Genomic DNA, 13,716 nt, shown 5'->3' with positions numbered 1-13,716 from the left:
ACTTGAAAATAAAACTGCTAAATGAGTTTATACGTCAGTGTTGATAGACTGAGCCTTCTGTTGAGTGACTTGCTTAGCCTTAATTTGTGTTAAACAACTTTGAATGGTTAAGCAACATTTCGTGTTTGGAAAATGTAGGCTACTGGAGTATTTTAAGTGTAGTATTACACATGTTACAGTAGATCAAAATGCAGCCTCTTTGCAGACATGTTTTTAAAAGAGGGGCTGTTTGATTAAACGGAAACTGGAAACCACACATGCAGGTTTCAATTCAAAACTTGGCTGACATTGAATCTGTTTCATTAGGTTTCTCAACATTTATGAAACAAGGTTGAAAGAAGCTCAAACTCCTGCCCGGAGCCTCCAGCTTTTTGAAATTCCTATTTTAATTGATTTAGAGGTTCCTGGTGGGTAAGTGATGCCTGGACTGTGAGCTTTTTTTTCACCACTAGGAGATGCTATTAAACTTAAAATAGAGAAGGCTTATGGCGTAGTTTTCAGTAATGCAATTAATTTCACATTCATTGAAAAAGGTTAGAAGTCATCTGATTGAATGTATTATTGAACAGTGCTCCATAATTTCAAAACATTGACTGTATGAGGTTCTTTGTGTTTGTAGGGTAATGAACAGTAAATTGTATTTTGTGGTTGTCAGGTGAAAAGCTTTCATCCAAAAAAACCAAAAAAAACTTAGTGTTTCAGAAAACAGGAATAGCTTTTTTTATCCATCAACCATACAATATTCAACTTCTTTTGTGGTTGAATATTGTGGTTCAGAGAGGATTTTCATGAGTTCAAATGCATTTTGTCAACCAGTGGAGGCTTATATTCATTTAATTTAAAGTTAAAAAATGAAAATGAATTTAAATGTGAAACCTGCAACTTGGAAGAGGGTTTGTTTTCCAGCAAGACAATGATTCCAAGCATAATGCCAAAGCAATGGAGAGCTTAAAAACAACTATGTAAACGTCCTGGAGAGAAATATCCATCCAGTTTAAAGTGTGTGTTCTCTCACAATCCCCATTCAACGTGACAGAGACTGAACAGTTTTGCCAAAAAGAAAGTGGAAAAACTGCAGTGTCCAGAGGTGCAAACCTGACAGAGATCTATCCACTCAGTCTCAAAGCTGTAACCGCTGCCAAAAGTGCATCTACAAAATATTGACTTGGAGGGGATAAAATAAGTATTTTGTATTTTTAGTAAATTTAGATCACTTTCAATATGCTTTCACTTTGACATTGAAGCTTATTTTCTGTTGATCAGCATCAAAATAGCCCCATTAAACCTACTTTGATTCGATGTTGTAAGACGATAAAACATGAAAACTTTTTATTTAACCTTTATTTGACCAGGAAGTCTTTTGAGATACATTATCTCTAACATCTCTTACATGGGAGACCTTGCCAAAAACGGCAGTGTACAATAGATTTCACAAAGTTACATAAACACACATTAATTTACAACAATCACATCCAACACAACACAACGAATGGCTGATATGTAGTCAGCGTTTCCAGATTAAATTTATTTTGTCAACACACATACACACAGTCACACCCAGGAAACAGGAGGGCACATTGACCTATTTGGTATCAGTACCTCCTTCTGCACTTAAGTGGTACATAATGATATCACCACCAACCAGCAGCCTCTGAGCTTTTTATTTAATGACACTCAACTGTGATATAGCAATTATGAGAGGTTTTCAAACACAACAGGAAGCTGACGTCGATGCAAGATACAACTACCTAAGTACAAATATCATTTAAAGTCTGTTTTGCTCGCCATATAAATACACTGTGGTATGTAAGTGCTAAAAACCAAGCGGTTGAATGGAGAGATGAGAACAGGCAGGACATTCAGGGCATGGATGATCGCTCTCCATCATGATGAGTTCCAACAACCCCTGTCTGTCTCCAAGCCACCCTCGCAGGTCCTTCCCCAGTTTCAGTGTGGGAGAGGCTGGGATAAGTAGGTCATAATCGGGCGGAATGTGTAAGACGATTCATCACTGCAAATATGTGTAACACAAATGAGGTGAGTCAGTATTTAATTTTTTATTTTTTTCTCATATTTGCCATTGCACAGAACGTTTTAGTAAAATTTGCTTAATGAGGAAGTGCAAAAGTGGCGAAATGATAATCAGAGTAATTGTCAACATCTGCTATCCCCATATTTTAGAGACTAATTTAGGTCTAAAAAGTGGAAGTAAACAGTTTCTGTGTCTGTCAGAGTGATTCCTTGAATAAGTTCAACAGGCTCTAATTGTATTTGTGCAGTGACATTTTTTCTTCATTCTAATCTATTTAAATGGGCCAGTGAGTGAGTGTGATGTTGAAGTGCAGTCTAATTTGATTTACAGCATTTCATCTATATTAGTCACCCAGAAACCATTTTTGAAAAACGATTGTGATGGATACAAATGAAATGAAGTCAATTAAAATACATTATTTTATGTCATCAAAATTCTGCAAAAAAATGTAGAAACTGATTATAGAAACTAACTTGCTGCATCTACTGTACCTGAAAGTCCTTGAAAATCTCTTTCCTTAATCAGTATCTTACTACGAGAAACAAGGTTTTCAGACGAATAAAAAAGTGTTTTGGTAATTTCACAGGAGAGATTTGTGTATTTTTGTCAATGTCTTTGATTTTCTCACTAGTTGGGTGGGGCTCAGTTGGAAAAAGGCGTCACTCATCTCTGTGCACTAATTACGATTTGGCAACATTTGAATCAAAATGTGAGGACAGTTATGGGGTTGTTTGCTTATGTTGCCAGAGCACTGTCAATCAAATCTGATCATACCACACCCACACAGTTCAGGTGAAGCAAATAAGCTCAGTTTTTGAAAGTTAAACTCTTAATAAATAATACTTATGGATGCATTTTTCCAACTTTAACTTAGATTGTTGCTTATCAAGTTCTAAACCTGTGATAACTGACACTTGAGGTCAGCAGAAACAAGCTGTAGACATAATACTGATATGGCCTTTTCACTTAATGATTAGCAAATGGTTACCTATTTTCACCTCTAGCAATATTAGCATTCATTGAAATCACGTTTCTGGCCACCTGGTGAATGTAAGTCCAATATTTACTCTGCAGTTAGCTCCGCTTTGCTCTCCACCAACTCTTTAGCTGCTAGCTAGACGCTAACTTTGTCTGTGTGCTGTTTGGTGCTGGGCAGCTAGCATATAGTCAGTTTTTAAAGCTTTTTTTTTTTTTTGCAGTTAACAGCTGAACAGAGTTGAGAGTTAACCAAAACAGTTAAATTGCAAGCTGTAAAACCAAAACAACAAGCTGAAAGATGCTAAAACGCAACATAGAGCTGAGGGGACCTGCTGAGTCGGGTGATAATTATCAATGGATTTTCACCTTTCACATAAAAATAGCCATGCTAGTCATAGTAAATTGATTACAGCAGATTTAATGTAGATACATATTAAACTTTTGAAGCCAAGTTTTCCAGAGCTTTAATGGTGATTCTCCTGGACACAACAGTCATCGCACTTTGCCACAATCAAAGCTGACATACTATAAAACTACATCACGCAATGTGTGCTGTCCACCTCAGTAGTGACTGTCGAGAGGAATTGTGAGGCTTTTAAAATGGCAGAGTCACGGTGCACAGGAGGAACTGATTGCAGATAAGAGAAAGAAAGACAGCTAGATTGTAATTGCTTTCTTCATGGACTCTGTAATTCACCAGATCACGACCCCTCCAGGCACCATCAGCGTCAAGGTTTGAGCAGCTCCGTTTTCTCACCAGTACTAGTCGTGACCGCAGTTTGGAAAGAGTACATCATGTTTCTGCTGATCCTCTTGTCTTGCAGAGGTGTAACAGCATCTTGAAACTTTCCAGTGAGGGACAATAATGAAGAAAGAAAAGCACAGACTGTACGTGAGAGATGAGAGCTGCTGGAGGGGAAAAGAGGTCACAAAAAGTACAAGAGGACAAACAAAAGAGTCTTCAGACTCTAATTGTGTCTGTATGACACACTTCTCATGCAATATGAGACGTGTAGTGGCTCAGTTGATGAAGGTGAATTTAATTTTTCTTGGTCATGTCTCTTGAACTTCTTAACTGGTGATTATGCACAGTGAATTTACCCTGAGCTTTCAATGAGTCCTTGTATTAACAAAAGCAAAGCAGAGCCAGGGCACTGTCTGTCTGTGTGTACTGCTGAGTCAGTCAGACTGCAGATGGCTCTTTGAGAATAATTATTGGTATTTTAGATAATTGTGGGTATTTGGTTGCCCTAATAATAACCAAATCGTCTTCTGTCCCTTTCTCTGTCTCTCATTTACCTCTTTTTAAGATCTTTTTCAATGAAAAAAAATTAGAATAAGTATGATTTGGCTTATTAAAGGTGAAATAACAGACACCACAATCTTAGTTGCTGGCAGAAAAGTGATGTGCTCTTATTGTACGACCTTAACAGAGTCTGTTTCTGCTTTCATTACAAAGCCATCAATTTGATTATATTTGTGTGTGAAATTGAAATGATTAGAGCTTTGTACGGTAACTAAGAGTGGAGCTCCGTCTCTATTTTTCCTCGCTGGTACAGCTGGCAGAGCCGATGGCCTATGGGATGGCAGGTTTTTGTGAGTCTCTATTTGTTATTATGTTTTTGTGTTTAATGTCAGTCACCATGAACAGATAATCTGCCATGATGTGTTATCTCTTTAGAGATCAGATAGTACTGCATTTGCTTCAGGCCCTTGTGTTACTGTAAAATTTCAGCTTTTTTTATTCGCTGTCTCATAATTTGGTTGAAACTGAGTAGTTTTGATCAGGCTGGTCCTGAGGCAGAGCAGACCTATATTTCAGTGTCAGGACCAGCTGAGATAGAATAATCCTTTGTGATGCCACGTTTGTTTTTAGGTAACACCATAGCACTTAAGCTGTATATGAACAATTAATAAATGCTTTATAAAACACTATGATATAGTTTTAAGCAGATATGGTCACTTTTAAGCGTGGTGATGCTATTTAAGTATCTGTAATTGGTGATTAAACAGTTAATGAATGATTGACAATATAATTTAATGCAGTTGTAATTATACACCAGTTAATAAGTCCCTGGATGCCACATGGATGTTATAGTTGTAGACAAATACATCAATAAAGGCTTATAAATGTCCTACTACATATTAATGTATTGTAAATAATTTATACTGTTTATAAAAGCCTGGTGTAGGGAGAGTAAAGTGTTACCTCTTTGGTTAGTGACAAAAACCATTTAATTTTGTAATTAAGAATTATATTTGGTTGTGTGTTTTTTCTGTGCATCCACAGAAGACTTATAGAATTTAACCAAGCTCTAGATGAACGATTGTAACTGGGTGTTTGTCCCTTTGGGCAAAACTTAACAGAGCACAAAGTCTCCACACCTTGCCACAATGAAGAACATCTCTCTACCTCTCTGTGATGGTTGCTGTCAACAGCTTTTGCAGTAACTCCAGGTGCACAGCACTGGAACAAATACAGTGCTTTCTGGGCTGAAAGGATGTTTTCCAGGTACTTATCTACCCCGCAGCAGTGTATCATCTGTCCAAAAGCCGACTTATTGATCACCGTCTTGTCTTCCAATATGGCTTCAGTAGAATGAGTCTGGCTGTTGTGTGTATCAGCTGCTGTTTCTGTGGCTGTAAGCTGTCATATCTGCTTAAGGACAGCCAGCAAAGAACGGCTATTTATGTAGCCCGCTTTCAGACTTTTCATGTGTTCAAGGGATTTTCAGCCACACATCCTTCAGGGTTTACGGATTAAACTCTAAACTGTTCCCTTTGCTCTGACAAATTACAGATGTAAATTTGTACTCGTTCTCTGTATCTGATTCCTGCTGTTTACCCATTGCATGATGTTTTGATGCCAATATTTGAAAGGGAAATAAAGCGTACACCCTTTGCATAGTATTAGCATAACCCTTCCACTCCTGTGAGTATGACAAGCCTTAGGGCCAGAAAGCCTCATACAGTAGCACTCTGCTTACTTGCTTTGCTGAATCCCTGTCTGCATGCCTGTTTGCCTGGCTGTTCCCTAAGGGCATGCCTGCTATCCTGTCTGTATCCCTGCCTGCTTGTCTTGCTTTTGCTTGCTTGTATTCATGTCACAAAACTGAATTTACCATTTAGACAGTCATTACTAAGTTGGACTTTAAAGGATAATATGAAGCTGGAGCCGGAAGCCAGTTAGCTTAGTTTATCAATCAAGGCTGCTTGCTGGTTTAAAGTAGCCAAAGATTGGTAAGCAGTTAAAGAAATAGTTTGAAATTTTAGGAAATAGGCTAATCACCAAGCATTAGATGAGAAGATCATACCATACTCACATATCTGTTTGTTAAATGTGAAGCTGGAGCCAGCAGCCAGTTACCTTAGCATAGCATGAAGACTGGGAACAGGGGGGAATCAAGTAGCCTGTTCTGTCCAAATGTTAAAATGTCCACCTACCAGCACTTCTAAATGTAACTCATTAACATATTATATCTCGTTTGTTTAATCCATACAAACATCAACGAGTAAAAATGACAATGCAATTTTACAGGAGAAGCCAAGAAATAGTCCTCTAGCACATAAACTCCAGCTACACTTTGTGTTTTGTATGTAACAAACAAACAAGATGTAACGTTAATTATTGAGCTTTAGCGGTGATAGAAGGAAAGTTTTGTTACCTTTGACTGGCTGCTAACCACTGTTTCCAGTCTTTAAACTAAGCTAAGCTAATCATCTCATGACTCCGGCTTCATATTCAATGGACTTACATGTGTATGTGTAATGTCATTCATGCAGGATGCTTTTAAAATCTGCAGTTCCATCTTTATCAGACATGATAAGATGGGCTGACAAAGTAGTCTGATTCAGATATTATCACTATTACTCACTGTGTGAAAACGGACTGCTGCTACAGCTGTTCATGGTCTTAGTCAATATTTGGATGATGGAAGTGGTACATTACATTCAGAGTGTATTTATACGAGCGAGTCTCTTCACTCGTGAAGCAATGGGAACATTACCATGTGTTTTTCTAAAAAGTAACAACAGCACTGTTACATTTGCTGGATGCCAGTTCCTATTATCTCATCTCCCTCAGTGTTTTTGTGAGGTTTTATGGACTCTCTTAGCTTTGTTCATCCTTTTTATTATAGTTATTTGCCATCGTTTTTAGTTTGACAGCATGAACATGAACATACTGTTGGATAGTGTACAGCCACAGGAATCAACAACACAAATACCATGTGAGTAATATGGTGTTTTCAGCTGTTTGTCAGAATGAGAGCCCTGAGGTGAACATGTTCCAGACATTTAAGAAAGCATGGGAGGCAAAATGGCTGAATTGGCAACACTTGTCCAGAGGGGCCTCTCATAATGTACACACTGTAATTTGATTTGATTTGATGACTGCTGATGTTTACCATACACAGTGTTGTACAGAGGTGCTGCTTTGCACTCTGTATTACCTTTCCTCCAAGCTGTTCATGGTCTTTTTGTGGAACATGTGATCAAATTTTGAAAACAGAAAAGCAGCTTGTAACCTACAAGTCCTTATTGTCTGAGGAGATTCACATGTAGATTGAATTAAACTAACTTTGACCTGCAGTCCAATTCACATTAAAGGGGTACTCCACTGATTTAGTGCTGCACTTCCATTAAGTTGGGGGACTTATGAGAAAAAGCTAAAAACAAAAAGAATGGGTAAAAAGGATGCAGCAGATGTCATAATATACCCTTTTAGTCCATCCCACTGGGTCCTTCATCTCCCATAATGCAATTCTCTTGTGACTTTTCATTAGACCCTTACTGCCTGTGAAAACTGTACGTTTTTCAATCTACGCCCCCAGGTTGTAATCCAGACTTTCTCTTATAAGACTAAAGTCTTCGACCCCACGCTGAGGTAATCCTGATGACATCACTATGACATCATCACATTAATTTCAAGACTTTAGTAAACTCCCACAGAAGATATGATACAACAGTCTGATGAAGAACAATCTTAACTCAAGGTTCACTTAATCATACTTTGTCACAGTCTCAATCTACTAAGAAAGACTGCTTGAAAAAAGTGAGTAAGTGGACCTTGAGATTTTTTTCTGCTTTTTCCAAGATCAAGAGTAAACTAGTACTTGATATTACACAACTGTTTTCAGAGGCTGAGTAGCACTCCATGTGATAAGTAAACTGATCATCATGTATAAAATTGGTGACGTGCCCCTTTAAGTATATGAGCACTTCTGAGTTTTGGCTACCCCATACGCAAAAGAGCACACATTGCACTCATACACATACATCATATGCCATCATCATGGTCCAAATAAAATATGCACACAAAGCTTTACGCATGCTGCTTTTTATCTCAGATAAAAACCAAATGTTCTAGATAACCAGGCAAGAGCTCAAAGTCCTGGCTGATGAAATTCACCTCTTGACTGAGGTGAGAATCTCTCTTGACCAAGCACCATGGTTCCAGTCCCTTCCTGCAGGGCAAAAAGAAAGGTGTCTGAGAGTGTGCTTTTGTGCGTCAGTATGTGCCACTGATAGCTTTGGAGCCTAAATAAATATGAGAGAACCTGTTCACTTTCATTTGATTTACTTGGAACAACACATATAGTATGGGTTATCACACCCCCACATGGCCTGACTGAAGACATCGATCTGTTGTAGTTTTACTTCTTTTTCGGATCCACAGTTGTAGTTTTCTCAGGCTGGTTAGCGGCTCCTCCATCCGGACTGCTGCTAGTACAAAGCCACTGACACAGTTAGCTTAGCCTGTTACTATGGTTACGGGGATGCTCTGTATCTCTGAAACTTTCTCACGATTCCCAATCATAAACCATATGAGCCCACCATATGAGCTTAAATGCTCATATGGTGGGAGAAAACAGCGTTTTAAAATGAAAACATATTTAGGTGGATGTAGTCTCAGTTGGTGAGTGTGGCTACCCACCAAGCACTAATTTTAAGTTTGTTTTGTCCAAGCTCTGTGTCTAAGAATGATCACCAAGCCTAAACAGGCAAAGAGGAAGTCTTCTGTCCACCCCTGTCCTCAGGAGTGCAACTTCTCTTTGCATGACAAGGACCAGCACAAGTCTTGTCCCCTCTGTCTAGGCATTGTAAACACCAGGAGAGTGCTGACTGAGCTTGAGTCCTGTGCATTTTGTCACCAGCTGAAGTGCTCAACCCTGGAGCGGTGGGTCACGTCTGTGGAGAAAGTGCTGGGAAAGACTACCGTTGCACGGCAAGACCCCCTCCTCTCTGAGGCGAGGGACCCAGTCCGACGGTGAAGAGCTTATGGTTGAAATCCCCCATGGTAACTGTGCTGACCACTTGGAGTATGTTGAGGGGTTAGTCAAGTTTGCGACAGAGCCCTCCGTGAGCACTAGCCAGCTGTAGCTTGGGATGGCCGCTTGGTGTGGATGGCCCTATAGCTCTCCCATCCAAACACTGCAGGTTATCTGCATCTCAGTTTGAGAAGATTTACCAAGTGCAGACAGACACCACTTGTGCACTGAGCTCTGTCACCATGCTCCAGAACTGTGGCAACTGCATACCTACCTGTTGAGAGGTCCAATTTCATAGCTAAGGGTCTGCCCCTAAGTGTGGTGGCAACGATTCAAAGTGCGAGCGCATCATCCACTAGGGACCTATATGCCTATAAATGGCAGGCGTTCAAGCAGTGGTGTCAGGACCAAAATGTAGTCCCATTTCAGTACTCTACTGTGGATGTTTTGATGTTCCTTCAGGAGCTGCTGGATAAGAATCTCTCCTTTTCCATGATTAAGGTCTATTTGGCAGCTATATCTGCCTGTCATGTTGGCTTTAATGGAGTGACACCAGGCATTCACCCTCTTGCCATGCACTTCTTAGAGGGAGTCTGGGAGTCATTTGAGCCCATTGAGTCAGCAGATATGAAATTTCTCTCATACTAGACTGCACTGCTTTTCGCTTTGACTTCTTCAAAGCCATTGGGCGACCTTCATGCTTTATCTGTGCATCCCTCTTGTACCCAGTTCACTTCGGATGCCTCCACAGTTACATTGCATCCAAATGTAGTGTATTTGCCTAAGATTATCCCTGCAGCCTATAGCTCTATGGCTTTTGAACTCTTGAACTTTTGTCCCCCTCCTTTTGCATCTGAGGAGCAGAGTATCCTGTGTGTGTGCTACGCACCTACATAGACCACACTCAGAGTGTGCATTTGTGTGACCAGTTGTTTGTCTGTTTTGCTAATCTGGCCAGGGGCAAAGCCCTGTCTAAACAGCAGCTTTCTCACTGGCTTGCTATCTCCCTAGCTTACAACAGCAGAGGTCTTTCGTTGTCTCACGGTGTGAGGGCACATTTGACCAGGGGCATGGCAACATCATGGGCTTTGTTTAAAGGGGTATCTGTGAGTGATATCTGTGCTGCTGCCAGTTGGTCATCACCTAACACTTTTGTTCGGTTTTACCATTTGGATGTGACAGCCCCTTTGGTGGCTCATTCTGTCCTTTCTGCTGGGTCTATGATGCACTAGAGTGCTGGAGGTTTGATTCTGGTTCGATGGCTGCTCAGTGGGGCGTGAATACATGTCCCACACTACGTTGCACCAAGTGGATCGACTGAAAGGGAATGAAATGTTATGACTATAACTTCTGTTACTTGAAGGAGAGGACCGAGGTACAACACTTGGTTGCCCCCATGCACGGCTGGGCTCGGTGAAGAGCAGCTATTGAACTGAGGGATGACCGTGGTGATGCATGTATATATGTGCAGGTGGGGCCTCGCATACATCACCACAGATCATCTGCCACGAAGGCATGAATAGAGGTTTTTTCAGTCAGGCCACATGGGGGAGCAGACATTCAGCAGTCTCATTGGCTCTGCAATACAAGGCATATCTGTCTTGTCAGTGTGTTGTCACATACAAAGAACATTTGCAATTCATATTACTCTCAGGGTATGTTTTATTCCCCGTGGTTGCTGAGGCAATAGAGTCACATCATCTCTGGAAGCTGCAAGTGTGTCTGTGAGCGTGCCACTTAGCAAAAGACAGATTCCTGCTTTTTATTTCTTTTTATGTCACACTCTTTATTTCTCCTCCTGAAAATATTCTAAAAAGTTATGAAGATGACTGTGAAGATTCATTGACCTGTCATTCATCTTCTGGTCTTTAGGCATCTCAAAAAGGAATCTCCTAATGTCTCCTATCTGATATCAATATCAGTGGTATGGGCTTCTACTTAAAGAATGAAGCAAAAGCACAATTTTACTATTTTATACCATTGCAAAACCTACTTGAAAAATCAACAGAGTAAACCTGTTTAGCTCTATAACCAGGGTAAAAATATTTGGCGCCCATGAAGCTTACATAACAATTTCCTCAGTCCTGATGTTCTCTTTCCTAATGAAAATGTTTCCATGACTATTCTATTCTTATTCCCTCATACTGTAAATACTACAGCATTTCTCTCACTCTGTCATACTCCTCTCCCTTCTACTTCCTGCTTTAAAACCACTCTTATTACCTCTCTTCTCCTCTCCTCTCTTCTCCTCTCCTCTCCTCTCCTCTCCTCTCCTCTCCTCCCCTCCCCTCCCCTTCCCTCTCGTCTTGAGTTTGTCCACAACCATGGGAACTTTCAGCACGAGAAGGAGGGGTGGAGGCCAGAGCACGGGAGCCACGTGATTGGCCAAGAGGCAGGAACCACTCTGACATGATTGGCTGTGAGCCTGGGAGCTCAGAGCAGAGTTCCCTCCTTATTCCAGAGAGCATCAGTAAGCAGCAGAGTGCGACTTGCTGTGTTAGAGATGCACACCAGATACTTTTGTTTATTTTGGTTTCGCTGACTGGGACTCTCAGAGAGCAGAGACAGGCGACACTGTACGGTAGCCACGAGTGGATAAATAAACTCTTTCTGGAAGTTTCTCAAAAATATATAAAGTAAGTTTTTATATTATCATTTTTTCTCCTTGTGACTCTATATTCATAACTGTAACTGTAGTACAGTAGCTGTAGCTGTGGGGTTACTAGTGAATCTAAAGTAACACATTGTAGTATGACATCAGCAACAAATACAGTGAACACACAGAAAAATATCACCAACACTTCCCTAGTTTTTATTCAGAAATGAGAAGTTCTGTTTGTGCATGTGCAAGTGTGTGCATACAGTGTGCATGAGTGTGTTTATGCATTTGTGCATGGGCATGCATGCACTCACATGTGTATGTGCACTGGATTACTGAGTGTATGTACTTACATTCTGTGTCTGAAGGATGCACAGACAGCAGCCTTGTGCTTTAGGGGAGGGAACGGTGCAGTGCGACTTCACAGTGACCAACCTCATCAGCAAACTTGTCACTGCAATGCTTCACATTGACAGAGGAGCTCAAGGACTCCCCTCCCAAAATCTCCTGGTGTGACTTTCAGGCTGCAGGGTGGTGGTGGTGGTAGTGGCGGTAGTCGGCTATAAATAGGCCTGCTCCAAATTGCGCTGCAGTCACACATAAATTCAGAGGGAACGAGAAATGACACAGTCATTTTTCGTATTAGAGTCAGGAGCATTTCGATCTTCTTAGCAGTTACAATGTCTTCTTGGCACAAAATATTGAACTCCAGTGCAAACACAGATTAATCAAGGTATACCAAATACCCTTGTGTTTTACTTCAGTGTTATTACAACCACAGCCCTAACACTAAGTGTAGAGTGAAAGAAAGACAAACAGGGAAAAACAGAAATGGACAATAGAAGTAGACAGAAGGTGTTAGCATGTGTCTGTCAGTTTGTGAGGATGTACTGTATGTGTAGATGTGAGGGTGTGAAAAAGTGTTTGCATGTGTCAGAGTTTCCCTTGTTAAACTGCCACATGTGGCAGAGCGATACTCAGAAACTCTCCACAGTTCCCTGTAAGACGGATATCATCTCCGCCTCTTAGTCAAAGAACAACTCCCTTGATTTCCATAGACATGCTTATCAAATTACTAGTCAAAGCACCTTGCTATAGCATGAAGCTTTGCAAATGTTGCAGTCCATAAATGGAGGGAAGCTTTGTCTTATAGTGTGTTCTCACTTGTATGAACACATGAAGGGTGAGCAAAACAGTTACATCATGTAATTACTCATAAATTAAACCCAGGAGAGTTTAATGTTGCGCCAGCTGACCGGCTAACAAACATAAAGACTAGTTAATGTCTTACATCCCAGCACCCCTGATAGGTGGAGACCATGACTGAAATGGCATTGCTATGAGGTTTATTTCATAAAGAGATATTAAGACATAACATTAAAGATTGTGCATATCACATCAACAAAAAATGTATCCAAACACGCTGCTCTCTCATGTCCTTTGTTGCTTCAAAGCAGGGGAAATAGCCTACAGTTTCAAATACCTACCTGTCTGTCAGCCTGCTTGTCTCAGAACTCTTTTATTGCAGTGTGAAACACAGGGAGCCTTGTGTTGTACCTGACCTCTACTATGCAAATATATACCAGCCAGTGCTGCACTCCACCTCCACGTGGATGAATCTGGGAGATGACAGCAGCACACTAAGGCCATTGTTTCACCTGTGCATCACCTGAGTGCTTAGATAGAGGCTGCAGTCACAAGCTGACACTCTGACCTATATCATAGGGGTGTCCGCTCTCTCCTCCTTTAGTCCTAGCTCTGTGATAAAGCATCTATTGTGCAGAGATCAGAGCAAGTCAGATTAGGCTGAATAATGGATGGCCGCACTGACTCAACAG

General features: G+C 40.7%; 1 protein-coding gene across 1 annotated transcript in view; it reads left to right on the top strand.

Moving 5' to 3' along the window:
• The first annotated feature begins 11,772 nt into the window (after positions 1-11,772).
• pde4d (phosphodiesterase 4D, cAMP-specific) overlaps positions 11,773-13,716 on the top strand; it is a 191,432-nt gene continuing 189,488 nt past the window's right edge. Inside the window, exon 1 of the mRNA XM_044374195.1 lies at positions 11,773-11,915. The gene's annotated coding sequence lies outside the window, so the exon portion shown is untranslated. The remainder of the gene's footprint in view (positions 11,916-13,716) is intronic.

This window comes from Thunnus albacares, chromosome 2 (assembly GCF_914725855.1).
Source record: "Thunnus albacares chromosome 2, fThuAlb1.1, whole genome shotgun sequence".
In the NCBI taxonomy this organism is placed as follows: Eukaryota; Metazoa; Chordata; class Actinopteri; order Scombriformes; family Scombridae; genus Thunnus; species Thunnus albacares.
This window is presented reverse-complemented; position numbering and strand designations above follow the sequence as displayed.